The 13,596-nt window shown below is 45.8% G+C and overlaps 1 protein-coding gene and 1 non-coding gene across 4 annotated transcripts in view; one reads left to right on the top strand and one right to left on the bottom strand.

Annotated features, from left to right (window-relative positions):
- Nucleotides 1–13,596, bottom strand: part of UBASH3B (ubiquitin associated and SH3 domain containing B) — a 168,318-nt gene that overhangs the window by 91,936 nt on the left and 62,786 nt on the right. The window lies entirely within an intron of this gene.
- Nucleotides 3,501–3,604, top strand: LOC119470379. Its single transcript, XR_005199270.1, has one exon. It is a non-coding gene; the product is annotated as a small nucleolar RNA U13 (small nucleolar RNA).

Here is a 13,596-nt window from a genome sequence, read left to right as displayed (position 1 = left end):
AAAAAAAAAAAAAAAAAAAATCTATTTATTTTCCCTAGAGTATTTTGAAACAACCTAGACATTAGCATGCATCTCTAACGGATAAGGATTGCTTTATCTTAAACATAATCACTTGCCTTTATCATATCTAATATTTATAATCATTCTTTAGTATCATTGAATATCAAATCCACATTCATTTTCCCCTTATGGTCTCAAAAGTGTCTTTTTTCCAATCAGTTTGTTTGAATCAGGGTCAATCAACGTCCTGACTTCAGCAGGATGGAAAGCCCCTGTGTGTAGCTCAGGCACTAGGGCCTCTCACATGTCTTCCCCTCAACGACAACCACGTGGCATCTCAGCTGAACAGGGCCACAAGACCAGAAGTGAGGAGCCTTCATCTTCAGGGCTTTCTGGCCTCTGGAGAATGAAGTCTCAGTGAGAACCGCAGGCAGCCAAGCCCCTGTGGTGTTGGAGTACTGACTCTGCAGTCCCAGTCCTAGAGCCACCGTCCAGAGCTTCCCAGTCCTCCCAGGATTTAGGTCACTGAGCCACAGTAGATCTGCAATGAAAGTGGGTTCCTGCTCTCTCTGGTACTGCCTCTACTTTTCACGATTTGATCTTTCTAGTTAAAGGCCAAAGACAAGCTGCATGGGGTGATAGAAAGAGCCAAAAGAGAGGCAGCAGGCTGAGCACTCTGTCTGTCCCTGTCTGACCATGTGGCCTTGAGCAAGTCTCTGACCAATCAGTTTCTTTACTTCCAAAGTGAGAGGGAGGGACTTAACAATCCCTAAGACCCTCTAGCTCTGACATTTTATGACTCTAAGCTCAAAAGCCACCAAATGACTTTGTTTCTGCCACTGTGCTAGATGTTGGAAGCACACAGAGGTCTCTCTTCCTAGATGATAAATTGTTTATGGGAGGGGCTGTATCAGATTTGTCATCACCAGGTTCTAGCATGGCACAAAGCCCATTCTAGGCACTCAATAAATGTTGCTGAATGGGGTACCCAATCTAACAACTAAATCTTGAACATCTACAATGAGCCAGACACCACGCTAGGCTGGGGATCACAAGGATCTCCCTGGATCTGTGTGTCAGTGTACTTTAAAAAAGAAATAAAGAATTTAAAAAAGAAAAAAAAAAAAAGATCTCCCTGGAGAGTCTAACACTGAAATAGGGAGAATGAAAGTTTGATAATTATAAGAGAGGCCAGGTGTGGTGGCTCACACCTGTAATCCAAGCACTTTGGAGGCCAAGGCGGGCAGATCACCTGAGGTTGGGAGTTCAAGACCAGCCTGACCAACATGGTAAAACCCTGTCTTTAAAAAAAAAAAAAAAAAAAGAGAGATAATTATAAGAGAAGTAGCTATGGGTCTTAACAACTCAGACCTAAGGTAAAGAAACTGGACTGGTGGCCCCCAGCTGTGGGTTTCCTGCTCCTCAAGCTTGACCCCGTCCGCTATGCTTCATTCCCAATCCCCCCACAAGCTTCAACAGCAACGCCGTAAAGAGTGGTCCTAGGACAAAGAAAAGTCAGAAGGATGTCTGCCAGTTCGCAAAAAGGAGTACCCCCCAACTAGTATCCAGAACCCTTTCAAGGGTCAGCCTAGGGAAGCCCACAGAGACGATGCAGATAGCTAAATGTTCCCCGTGTAAACTCAATGACTCTGCATCCTCCTGAAATCCACCTAGGACAGCCACCTAGGACGCAGAGAACAACTGCATAGCTTCACCTCAAGATGGGCTAAGGCCAGGTGTGATAGCTCACGCCTGTAATCCCAGCGCTCTGGGAAGCTGAGGCAGGAAGACTGCTTGAGCCCAGCAGTTTGAGACCAGCCCGGGCAACACAGGAGACCTCATCTCTAAAAATGATAAAAATAAGAAGAAGATGAGCCAAAACTACGGAGCAGGAGAGGGTCCCCAGTGAGGTGGATTTCCTCTAGGTAAAGGCTGGGAGCCTTCAGAACGGGGACTGGGCCATTGCTGCTATCCAGCCCAGCTGTGCGGGGAGGGTGAAATGACCGTTCAAAGTCTCTTTGGGTGGGAACAAGGATTTCTTGAATTCACAAAGCTGGCAAGGTTTTGAATCACAGCCCATAACTGAGTTCTTCACTGCCAAGTCCCCATCTGAGAGAAAACAGCCTCATGCGCTACCTAAAAAACCAGATAAACACACTGCCTCAAGAAAAGACTTCCAGGAAGCGTCCCAGCAAAACAAAACCAAATCCCTTTCCAAACAGTAACCAAGTTAACAGCCTCCTTGTGCGCATCTTGGGGGCCTCCACGGAACTTGCTTGGCCTGGTGGTCCACTCCCTATGTGGGGACAGGCGGGCCCTGAAGGAGATGTCATTAAAGTGTAATTTTAGAAGTGAAGGTATCTTAGGGATCTTCTAGTCTAGCCCCTCCCTCAATTCATAGACAACTTCCTTCCTCTGAGCCTCTCCAGCGACCCTTAGAGAAGGCAGGAAATTCACCACAGTAAGCGAAGACATGATGTCTTTATGGCCAGGATTTTGCAATTCTAGCTAATTACAGCCAACACTGGCTCACTGCTGAGCTGTGATTTGGAGTCTTAAAGCTTCTGTGTGGCTCAGCACATGTGGTGGGAAAAAAAAAAAATGAAAGAACTTTGCAACAGATACCGGGGGAGCACTTGCTGGCACATGTGTGCAGCAGGAGTCCCGGGCAGGATGCGGCTTAAAATCAGACACACATGGCCCCGCCAGAGCCTGCGGCTGCCAATTAAGGCTCAGAAGCTTTGAGAGGAAGAGCTGGTGGGGAGGAAAAATACCCAACAACTTGTTAACAATTAGCAATCTGAGTGCTTTTTAAAAAATAAGTCCTAAGACCTGTAAACAAGAGGGAAGTATTTTGCTGAGAAATCATCAAAACAACACTACTCTGAGCATCCCTTCTGCCCCAAAGCTCAAAACGGTTGATGAATGTTGTGAAATTACTTATTACTTTCCCACATGGGAGTCAGGGCAGACAGTATTGTCCCTAATTTACAGAGCAGGGAGACAAAGTCATAGCAAAGCTTCTGCTTTCCTTTATTTCACTCTGGAAGGAATAAGTGGACTAGCTAGAAATCCCCTAACGAGTATGACTTTTTATTTCTCAAAGACCTTTTTGATAAATCCTGCAAGTGAAAGGGAAAACAGGAAGAATCTATAATCTTCTTTGCTCATAGTTGCATAAAGAAATGCTGGGGGTGGGCAGTGGCCCACACCTGTAATCCCAGCACTTTGGGAGGCTAAGGTGGGCAGATCACTTGAGGGCAGGAGTTCAAGACCAGCCGGGTCAACATGGTGAAACCACATCTCCACTAAAAATACAAAAATTAGCCAGGCGTGGTGGTGCACGCCTATAATCCCAGCTATTCGGGAGGCTGAGACATGAACCTGGGAGGCAGAGGTTGCAGTGAGCTGAAATTGCACCACTGCACTCCAGCCTGGGCAATACAGCAAGACTCAGTCTCAAAAAAAAAAAAAAAAGAAAAAAGAAATGCCAGAAGGTGATCCTTTTATAGTTCATAAGCGTAATGACTGGGTGTTCATCTGCGTGTCTGAGATGTGCCACCCTCAAACCTTGTTTCGATGTTGGCATGCTACCCATCTGACATGAAAGGGAAAAAAGGAAATGCTGGAATGATACCCAAGAAACTAATGAAGAATGGTTTCTTGTGGCAGGGATGGGGACAACAGGGTGGATGAGCACAGAGGGAAGAGCAAACCTGTGTGTAACCCTTCCTATCATTTTGTTCTTTGAACCATGAGCATGTTACCTATTAAATAATAAAATGAAGTGCAAATATATTCTATAGGAAAATGAAACAAGCAATGGAGACCCACTTTTCCTCCTGAATAGGCTGTGTTTGCAGAGAATCCAGTACACACACTCCTCTAACATTGTCTAAAGATGAACTATGGAGAGGGGGCCTGATAGCGCTACTGCACCTACAGAACAAGGGGAGACCAGACACTCAAAGGGCTCTTCTCAGGGGTACCCTGAATGTCATGGGCAGAATCAGCACCACATTTTCCAAACCCTTGCCCCTCTGACCACGGCTGATGTTGAGCCCCCTCTGAAATGGTAGATACCTTACACTCACATTTAACAAGGGTAAGGGACAAGTCAGTGAGTTTGTTTCTTTTTCTTTCTTTCTTTCTTTTCTTTCTTTTCTTTCTTTCTTTCTTTCTTTCTTTCTTTCTTTCTTTCTCTCTTTCTCTCTTTCTCTCTTTCTCTCTTTCTCTCTTTTCTTTCTTTTCTCTCTTTCTCTCTTTCTCTCTTTCTCTCTTTTCTTTCTTTCTTTCTTTCTATCTTTCTTTCTTTCTTTCTTCTTTTGGTTTATGATGCTATGCTCATCACAGCAATCAGAGTACTTTATTAAAATACAAATTTGAGGCCGGGTGCAGTGGTGCACACCCGTAATCCCAGTACTTTGGGAGGCCGAGGCGGGTGGATCACCTGAGGTCAGGAGTTCGAGATCAGCCTGGCCAACATGGTGAAACCCTGTCTCTACTAAAAATACAAAAATGAGCAGGATGTGGTGGCGGGTGCCTGTAATCCCAGCTACTAGGGAGGCTGAGACAGGAGAACTGCTTGAACCCGGGAGGCGGAGACTGCAACAAGCTGAGATGGTGCCACTGCACTCCACCCTGGGTGAGAGTGAGACTCTGTCTCAAAAAGTAAATAAATAAATGAAATAAATACAAATTTGAGCCCGTTCTTCAAACACTCCCAGTGAGTCCCAAGTGCCTTTCCTCCAGGCAAAGTCCGCATCCCTTGGCATGGTGCTTATGATTCTTAGGATCTTCGGATGGCGCTTACTGGACTCTCCACTTCACCTCCCACTTCCTTTTCATGAAGCACATTCTCCACTTTCTGTAATTTCCTGCACATGCTGGAGTTGTCATGCCTCTGTGGCCCTGTGTGTGCTGTTGCCTCTCTCTGGAATGCATTTCCCTTTCCCCCATCTGGTGAATTGCTAATGACACTTTAAGATCAAATGCTACTACCTCCTCTAAGAAGCCAGCTCAGGCCTGGCCCAGCCCATCCATGGCACACAGCTGGCCTCTCCTCTCTGTCCCCACAGCCCCTCTGAGTGTTCCTCTATTACAGCATTTCCCATGTCACATAGCAACTTTACACAGAAACGGTCTGTTTCCAAGCCCGTCTCCAAGTAAACTGTCACCTCCCGCAAGGTGGGCCCCTGGTGGTTGCCTCTATGCCACAGTGGTGGACCCAAAACATGATGTTTGTCAGACAACAGTGAAGCTAGCACTTATGCCGCTCCTTCTAGGTGCCTGCCCCACTTCTAAGCACTCCACACATAATAGTTCATCTGCTTCTCTCCAAAACCTGAAGAAGTAGGTTCTAGTGTCATGATGATCTTAAAGGTGAGTACACCGAGGCACGGTGACACCAATTACAAAGTAGTAAGTGGCAAAGCCAGATCTGGAATCCAGGAAGTCTGCCTCCAGAGCTCAGGCTCTTAACTACTATGTAGTAATATCTACCAAGAGACGAATGAATGAAATAACCAGAAACCAAACTCCCATTCCTAAGACAAAGGTCCTCCAGGTTCCAATTTCTAAACGCCGAAGAAGAGCTGCCACACTGGGAATCTGGGCTGAGGGGATCACCCACCAAAGTCCATGTAAGCATTCCAACCCGAGGAGCTCCCAGTGACACAGAACCAGCTAGGACAAAAGAGCCCTGCTCTCAAGCTCCTTCTACAGGCTGACATCCTCTCATCCAGAAGCACCAGAAAATCCACCAAAGTTTCCCATAGTCACCCCGAGGGCCACCCCGCCTTCTTCCTATTATAATGGAACTTGAGATTTTTGAGGTGTTTTTTTTTTGTTTGTTTTTGTTTTTGTTTTTGTTTTTTTTTTGGTACCCCGGGTGGGACTCGAACCCACAATCCCTGGCTTAGGATTTTTGAGGTTTCTTCATGATGATCTATGTTTTTGTTTTTGTTTTTTTTTTGGTACCCCGGGTGGGACTCGAACCCACAATCCCTGGCTTAGGATTTTTGAGGTTTCTTCATGATGATCTAGCTCCAAAACACAATGCACATGGAAAGAGGAAAGGTTCACCACTAACTCCCTAAGCCAGCGGCTGGTGGTTTCTACCCTGTGCTCTTTGGAACTCTTTCTTGGAACTGGGCTGAAACATCCTTTGGATGTCCCTGCCTGCCACTGTTGCCTGATGGGCCCAGTTAAGTGACAAGGATGGATACTTTGAGACACTTGCCTGGGGCCTGCCTTTTCACTACCTTCTCCACATCTGCTTAGAGCTGCTCCCAGGGAAGAACAGATGAATCTGGCCTTTCACTGGTGAGCAAAGCAGAGTATGAGAAGAAACCAGCACCCCCCAGGCAACGGACAGATGGGAGAATGCATCTCCAAGGGAGATCACAGGGGAAATGAAATCAGGTTTGGAGACAAAGGCTTTAGGCTAGAGACTTGGCTCTACCATTCACTCACTTAGAGAGTTAGAATAAGTTCTTTACCATATCTGAGTCACATCTGCAAAGGCTTCCTCATGTGTTTTGACGAAGAAATGAAATATTGTATACAAAAGGGCTTTGTAATCTAAACAGTGGTTTCCAAGCCTGGTTAATTGTCAGAATTGACAAAGGAAATTTTTGTTGTTGTTGTTTAAATTACAGATTTCTGATCCTCAAGCCTACTGAATTAAAATCTCCAGGAGGAGCCCAGGAATCTGTATTTTCAGAAACTTTGCGGGAGCTTCTGAAGCATAACCACATTTCTAAAGCTCTGTGCAAAGGTTGGCAGTATTATAGCCCTGTGGTGAAAGAAATATCAGGTCTTAATATTATGCTTAAAGGGTAACTAGAGCTGTCAGACTTGCAAGTGAAGAATTTCTAAGGAATGTGACCTCACTATGGATATTCAGAAAAGAAGCCTGATTCTCTACCAAATTAGAGCTTAGAGACCAAGGAACTCAGGAAGGGCAGTTCTCCTTGGATATCTAGATGGTTCCGTCTGCCACTGAGCATTTTCTCAGACAAAGCACAGTCTCAAAATATCCAGAGACACACAGACATTTCCTATCTCTCTCAGTAGCTGGCAGAAGCAGAACCAGAAACTAGATGTTACAAGTTAGAAATGGACCCCTGCAACAAAAGACAAGCATCAAGTGTTTGAGGCCGTGATGCTCCAGGAGCCCTTATACTTGGGCTTCTGGAGAACACGGGAGAACCAGGCCACCTATCAGTAATTAAAAGAGGCAAATGTTTAAGTGAAAGTCTTGCAAGACCAGGAAGCAAGAGAGCATGAGGGCGGAGCTCTAGGTCCCTGAGGGCCATCCACCAAGAGCCGCTTTCAGCTGGTCACTACCCTCCCTGTGCCTCTGTCTTCATCTGGAAAATGTGAAACAACTTGTCTACTACAGGAAGCTTTGTGAGCTTCAAACAAAATAACAGATGCAAAAGGTTGCAGGGCCCTGGGAGAGGGCAAATACAATGCGATATCTTTATTCTTCAAAAGTATGATGACTAGTGCATTATACTACAGACATGAACATTCTTCAAAGAATTTAAAAGTCCGTACAACTGGTTCATCCAATAAACAATATCTTTTGTGAATGTTATTCTTTGAATCCTCAAGAAAAAGAAGCCTCCCTCTCCTAAGAGGCATCCCCAAAGAACGGAGTAACATGCTTCTAAATTTCACCCAATGGCAGTGAAATGCATTAACAGATTTGCTGATGAGCTACTAAGCTTAAGAGGTTATGTTAGGAGACTTGGGAAAGAAGGGTTAAAAGTGAGCAACCTCACTAGAGTAAAAAGGAAGGATCCTGGAAGGCTTTTGGAAACCACCAAGTAACAAATGTAGCTCCCACCTCCCACCCACGCATCACTGGAAATAACTTTAAATAATGAATCCCAGAATGTCTGCAGAACAGGCAGTCTGGATTAAGGACTTTTAAAGGGATGGTTTTGAACAAGGATTCTTTCAGGGAAACCATCTTGAGAATTACTGAACTCTCAGGCAAGCTCATTCTGACAAATATCCTTAAGTAAGCTTTGAGCTACAGCTGAAATCCTGGTATGGTAAATATCATCATATGGGAAAGCAATTTATAGCAAAAAAGATTTAGTGGTCCTCCCAGCCACTACATTTCCACTCCCACCCCCTGTAGTGTTGTGGAAGATTTGCTTACTCTAAGTGAACAGAACCCCATAAAGAGCTTGGCTGGTCATTCAGAAACTGTTGTAGAAAGTAACCTAGAGTCATTCATTCTTCTAACAAATATAAAGTGAACATCTACCATGTGTCAGACATTTTTCTTTTTTTTTTCTCTATTTGTAGTAGAGAAAGGGTTTTTCACCATGTTGATCAGGCTGGTCTCAAACTTCTGACCTCGTGATCCACCCGCCTTGGCCTCCCAAAGTGCTGGGATTACAGGCATGAGCCACTGTGCCCGGCCATATCTGACATTTTTCTAGCCTCAGATATAGTAGAGAAAAAAATATACAAAGATTTTTGATCTCATGCAGTTTATAATCTAGGGGAGGGGACAGACAATAAATAAATACATGTGCCTTATCATAAGTGTTTTGGAAAAAAACAGGCAGGGAAGGGTGGGAAGAGATTCCTATTTTGCATGGAAAGATCAGATAAAGGTAATGGTAATGAATGAGTCAGGGAGGGAGAGCCCTGTGGATAGCTGTGTGAAGAGCCTTTCTGGCAGAGCAAGCACAAAGGCCGGAGGCAGTGGCGTGTGTAGGGTATTCAAGGAACAAAGAATAGACCATGTGGCTTCGATTGAATGGGCAAGGAGGAGGGTGCTAGGAAACAGATTCAGAGAGGTAGTAAGGGAACACCCTAGAGACATGAAGGCTTTAGATTTTACTTTGTCATATACAGGACGTTGGGGCATTCTGAGCAGTCAAGTGATTCAATCTGCCTTACACTTGGAAAGGAGCTCCAGCTATTCTGATGAGAAGAGACTATGGGAAAGCAAAAGCCAAGACAGCGAGATCAGGTATTTGGTCAGACAACTGCAATAATACAAGCAAGAGAGAATGCCAGGGATTTGGACCTGGAGAAGCAGCGAATGGACTGGATGAGGGAAAAAGTGAGGCGCTGAGGATGACTCCAAGGGGTTAGAATGAACATCGGGAAGAAAGAGTTATCCTGCTCGGAGATGACAAGACTGTGGGAGGACCCATTCCATAGGAGATGCTGAGTTTGGGAAATGGGCGAGAGGACCAGGCAGGGGATGTAAACGCAGGCGTTGTCAGCATATGGATAGCACATAAAGCCAGGAGTTTGGAGGAAGCTACATGGAGGTGAGTTTAGACAAAGAGAAGAGGCCCATGGTTTTCGGCCGAGGGTTCTCCAACATTTATAGGTGAGAAGATGAGGAAGCCAGCAAAGGAGTCGAGCAGAAGCAGGCTCTGGAGTAGAAGGACCAAGAGAGAAGAGGCTGGAAGCCAAGGGTCTTCAAGGAAGCATCGAGAGAGGACTGATCGCCTGCATCAACACTGCTGATGGAGAATGGAGTTGCTCACAGTATATGGCAATACTGTAGCCATTAGTGACCTGGATGACAGCAGCTTTGGTGGGCAGCGTGACAAAAGCCTGATTGAAATAAGTTTAAGAGAAAAGCTGGGCGCAGTGGCTCTCGCCTGCAATCCTAGCACTTTGGGAGGCCGAGGTGGGTGGATCACCTGAGGTCAGGAGTTCAAGACCAGCCTGGCCATCATGGAGAAACCCCATCTTTAAAAAAAAAAAGAAAAGAAAAGAAAAGAGGAGGACAGGAAGAGGAAACAGCCAGTATAGACAACTTGAGACGTGTTAATGTTAAAGAATCTTCCTGCAAAACATGTTAGGTTTTGCAAGAAGAGAAACAGATGAAATGATCTTTCAAAGCACTAAGACTGGTTATTACTACCTTTGCTGGGAGGCTCCTTGACCTATGTGATGGGACACACAGAGGCCTGGTTCTGATGAACTCATGATGTGAACACAGGTTTTTCCCTCTCAGAGACTTATCTTAAGGAGGATGAAAGGGAAAGACAAGGAGAGAGTAATGAAAGAAGGCGACAAGAGAAATTGTAAGAAAGACTTTTAAAGGGTTTCAAGCCGTGTTGTTTCCTAAACCATTTCTTTTCCATTGCAGACATCACGGCTGGGCCCGGTGGCTCACGCCTGTAATCCCAGCACTTTGGAGGCTGAGACAGGTGGATCACCCGAGGTCAGGAGTTCGAGACCAGCCTGACCAACATGGTGACACCCTGTCTCTAGTAAAAATACAAAAATCAGCTGGGCGTGGTGGCAGGCGCCTATATTCTCAGCTACTAAGGAGGCTGAAGCAGAAGAATCACTTGAACCTGGGAGGCGGAGGTTAAGTGAGCCATGATTGCACCGCTGCGCTCCAGCCTGGGTGACAGAGCAAGATTCTCTCTGAAATAAAAGAAAATAATTAAAAAAAAAAAAAAGAGAGAGACCGGGCACGGTGGCTGATGCCTGTAATCCCAGCACTCTGGGAGGCTGAGGCGGGCAGATCACCCGAGGTCGGGAGTTCAAGACCAGCCTGACCAACATGGTGAAACCCCGTCTTTGAAAAAAAAAAAAAAATCACTAACATAACTCCCAGATTTCTTGGGCAAATTTAGCACAGAAGTAAAATTTCGAGCACTGGTGGACAACCATGGGTATCCAAACCAATCACCTGATGAGGAAATTGAAGCTCAGAGAAGGGAATTGACTTCCAGGCACTCCCAATTATTAGCTGTATGGTCTTAGGCAAATTACTTTTAACTTCACTGTGTTAATCCATCTGTAAAACAGGTAGTTGTAAGAATACCCATCACCAATCTAAGATAATCATTCTTAGATCGGTAGAACAGCAGCTAGCACATGGTAATGCTCAATAAGTGTTATTTATTTATTTATTTTGAGAGAGGGTCTCACTCTGTCGCCCAGGCTGGAGTGCAGTGGATCAATCATGGCTCACTGTATCCCCAACCTCCTGAGCTCAGGTGGTCCTCCTGCCTCAGCCTCCCAGGTTGATGGAACTACAGGCATGTGGCACAACGCCCAGCTTTTTCGTATTTTTAGTAGAGATGGTGTTTCTCCATGTTGCCCAGGCTGGGTTATTTTTTATTTCTATTGCCCAAGTCACATGGAGGAATTGTGTCAGATTGGAGTAGAAAGAGGATGATTCTACTTTATTCCTCCCTCCACAAAACACACACATGCACCATAGGTTAGCTTTTCATTTCTGACCCTCTAATACCCCTTTTCTGGGGCTCCAATCAAAAAGACCTTCTTTATTCCATACTATTAATATAAAAAGCACTACTACTGAGGGCCTGCTGGGTGCAGTGTTTTCTCTTACATATGTCATCATACTTAATCCTCGCACAATCCTAACTATCCCATTTCCCCCTCTACATATCCCATTTGATGGATCAAGAAGCCAATGCTCAAAGGTTAAATAACTTGCCCACGGTCACACTGCTTGAGATGGCAGATTCAAACCTGGAGACTCCAAATCCTTTCACAAGTCTGCCCAATAGTAAAACATTAGTACACAATACCATGCACTGTCTTAGTGACTGGCAAGGAATCTGAGGCTCTAGGGCTCTATGTTAGGTAGTTTTAGAACAAGAAATGCTCCATCGGAATCGTATACATTAGACTAGGTAGGTAGGCATCCACTTTCTTGGATGTGTTTAAAACTTGGGTGAGGCTAGGCGTGGTGGCTCACACCTGTAATCCCAGTAATTTGGGAGGCTGAGGCGGGAGGATCATTTGAGGATAGGACTTCGAGACCTGCTTGGCCAGCATGGTGAAACCTCATGTCTACTAAAAATGCAAAAATTAGCTGGACGTGGTAGTGCACGCCCACTTGGGAGTCTAAAACATACTAAAACATTAGTGCACAATGCCATGCACTGTCTTAGTGACTTGCAAGCTACTTGGGAGGCTGAGGCAGGAGAATCGCTTGAACCCAGGAGGCGAAGGTTTTGCAGTGAGCTGAGATCGTGTCACTGCACTCCAGTCTCGGTAACAGAGTGAGACTTTGTCTCAAAAAAAACAAAAAAAGAAAGAAAGAAAAGAAACTTGGGTGAGAAATCCACGTACAGTTGAATTCATTCTCACCAGGCAAGGGCTGGCTTAGTGTCATGGGGGTTTGGGAACAGTAGGGGAAGGGAACAGGAAGTCATTTGCTGGTGGTTGACCAGGCCCCTGTGACTTCTCAGAGTTGCAAAACTGCCACCAACAGTTAACAGCAGTTCCTGGAGAACAAGAGAAACTTGGGGTCAGCCTGAAGGCACCTGTGGTGATATCACGGGGTAGAGCGGTGGAAAATATATACTCTCTAAGGGACTGTTTCCTCCCTTTGCTGAACACGGGGTACCAGAGAGACTAATTATAGCCACTGAGGGCAATTGACATTTACAAGTATCTGTGCTGTGTGCAGTGCTTCTCCCTCTATTGATCTGTGGCCACAGCCACACCTAATGCATGTGGTGGAGGCCACACGATCCAGGCAGCCTGGGTGTGGCAAGGACATCCTCCTCCCTACCCCTTCTCACTGCCAGGAAATCTCTCACACTACTGCAGGTCTGCTATATTCTGATGTGATTATCTCCTGGGACTGCAGGATAGGATTTCTTCCCCAGAGGCAGAGAGGGAACCTGGCCCTTCCGCTATCAGTCAGTCCAGGAAGTGGCAGTTCTGAGGACAGGCAGTGAGCATTTGGAAGGAAGGTCCTAGGTGGGAGAAGAAGAGAGACTCTCCATGTCTCTGGGCCTTGCTTTCTTATGCTAGTACTCCTGGGAGTCTGGCAAAACTTGAGGACTTTTCTGGGAACTGGAGGAGAGAGGTCTCTGTCACACAGTGGTAGCTTTGAGGGAACCCTCTGAGAATGGGCTGGTCCTAAGCGTAGTCCTGATCCTGAGCTGCTAGTAAAGTCTTGTTCAGTTTGTTACACCTTGGCCTCAGCTGTGCTATGGGAAATTAAGGCATCAATCTGTGTGAATACTTGGACGAGATGGGAGAAGGGGAGATGAGGCTATAATCACCATGATTCCATCTACGATCTCCAAATTATGAGGCTAGTGGGGCCGTGGTCAACAGCTTCCACCAGGAGGAAACGCAAGGCTTCTGTCTCTCTCTTCCTTCCAGCAAACTTTTCTGGGGCTCCCCTCTTTAGCCTGGTGTGATGTTCAAGATTCAGAAAACTAAACTGGACTCCGGAGACAAGAATTTGACAGAACTGAGTGATACTGTGGTTGCATTACCTGCCCTCAGGTAGAGAGAGGACATGTCTGTCACCCAAACCTCCTTACAGAGCAGTGCAGACTGAAAGCTCTGAGCAAGGGCTCCCACAGGCAAACTTGCCTCCGCAGGTGAAAGGACATCCCGCAGTCCCAAGCCTGCAGGTCGACAGCGACTCCCCACGCAAGAGGCCATGCAAGGGATACGACAGTGGCAGAGAGGAAAAGCTACTCGTGGCGCATGTGTGTGTTTTGTGGAGGGAGGGATAAGGTAGAATACTCTTTCTACTCTAATCTGACAACATTCCTCCATGGGATTTGGGCAATAGTAATGAAAAATAACCCA

This window comes from Cebus imitator, unplaced genomic scaffold, assembly GCF_001604975.1.
Source record: "Cebus imitator isolate Cc_AM_T3 unplaced genomic scaffold, Cebus_imitator-1.0 Scaffold28, whole genome shotgun sequence".
NCBI lineage: Eukaryota > Metazoa > Chordata > Mammalia > Primates > Cebidae > Cebus > Cebus imitator.
This window is presented reverse-complemented; position numbering and strand designations above follow the sequence as displayed.